The sequence below is a fragment of the Propithecus coquereli genome, unplaced genomic scaffold (genome assembly GCF_000956105.1).
Source record: "Propithecus coquereli isolate 6110/MARCELLA unplaced genomic scaffold, Pcoq_1.0 Scaffold381, whole genome shotgun sequence".
In the NCBI taxonomy this organism is placed as follows: Eukaryota; Metazoa; Chordata; class Mammalia; order Primates; family Indriidae; genus Propithecus; species Propithecus coquereli.
In genome coordinates this window covers 717,523-719,412 of record NW_012149519.1, presented here as the reverse complement: position 1 = coordinate 719,412, position 1,890 = coordinate 717,523, and positions in this window count along the sequence as shown.

The following is a 1,890-nucleotide window of genomic DNA, read 5'->3' as shown; positions in this document are numbered from 1 at the left end:
TAATTATTGATAGGGAAGGATTTACTATTGCCATTTTCTTAACTGTTTTCTGTTTGTGTTGTAGTGTTTTGGTCCTTCCTTTTCTCTTTGCTCTCTTCCTTTGTGTGTTTTTTTAAATTGGCATGTTTTGATTACTTTATCTTTTTCTTTTTGTGTAACTTCTATACTTTTTTTTTGTATTTACCATGCGGTTTTCATAAAATATAGTTAATATAGCCTGTTTTAAACTGATAACAACTTCACTTACGTATAAAACTCTGCACTTTCACCCTTCCCCACAACATTATATGTTATTGATGTCATAATTTATATTGATTTATATTGAATATTCATTAATGTAATTTTAGCCATGTTATATTTTATTACTTTTGTCTTTTAACTTTATACCAGAATTAAAAGTGATTTACTCACTACCATTACAGTAATAGATCATTCTGTATTTATCTATATATTTACTTCTACCAATGAGTTCCATACTTTCTTATGCCATTGTGTTGCCCTTTCAACTTGAAGAACTCTCCCTAGCCTTTCTTGTGAGGCAGGCTTAGTGGTTTTAAACTCCCTAAGCTTTTGTTTGTCTGGGAAAGTCTTTGTCTCCTTCATTTTCCAAAGACAGTTTTGCTAGGTATAGTATTCTTTGTTGGTAGATTTTTTTTTTCTTTTAGCACTTTGAATGTATCATCCCACTCTGACCTGACTTGCAAAGTTTCTGCTAAAAAATATGCTTATAGCATCATACAGGCTTCTCCTAGACTGCATTTTCCAAGAGACTAAGGCAAAAACTACAGACTTCTTATAATTTGACTATGGAAGTCATATTGCACCACTTCACCATATTCTGTTAGTCCAGAGTGAGAGGGCTGGCTCATATTTAAGGGGGAGGGGGCTACACAGGAATATAAATATTGGGAGGCATGATTTATTAAAAGGATATTTGAAAACTGGTTATTGAAATTTTCTCCATGTCCTGCAACAGCTCCTATCCCTCCCAAATGCAAAATACACTCACTTCTCCACCAACGCCCCCAAAGTCTCTCTCTATTGTGGTATCAGGCTCAGGATTAAAGCCCAAGATCTTATCATCTGAATTATGTTCAGGTACAGATGAAGCTTCTTGGGTATATTACTGGGGTACCATTCCTTTCAATCTATATTTCTAAAAGCATGGTGGTTTTAGAGTTTTTAAACTTCTTACGTGGTTACTATATTTCCTCAGAGCTCATTTTCCAAGAAATTCAGGTGGATGGTGTAAGACTTATTTTTGCCTACTTTTGAAAGTCACAAAGTATCACTTATACTACATTTTATCAGTCCAAAGCATATCACAAATCCAGCCCAGATTCAAGTAGTCAGGAAGAGGGTACTACAAAAGGGCATGCATACTAGGAAGTGGGAATCATATTTTTGGACATACCTTATATTTTATTTAAAAACCTTACGTTTTATTGTTATGTGCCTGAGTATGGATTTCTTTATATTTATTGTGTTTGGTAGTCATAAGCCTTTAAATTTGTGGCTTCATGTTTTTAATCTGTTTTGGAAAATTTCCCACCCATGTTTCTTCCAATATTGCTTCTGTCTCATTGACCATGTCCAAGAGTACGTAGTCTTTATGATCAAGTCATATTTCTTGGACATAGCCTTCCCCTAGGATGAAAAGTATAGAGATGTACACTACATTGTGGTAGATATTTTTCTTCAATAGTGTTTAGAGAATATTCTTACTATTTTTAGTGACTATATAGTATTCAGTTGCACAAGTGTTACTATAATTTGTTTGAATAGCTCCCTACTGATGAAAATTTATAAACAATATAACACTTCTATTTCTTTGAATATCTTTCTCCTTTGCCTTTCCCTTTTTTACTTCTTGATAACTCATGCCCATCT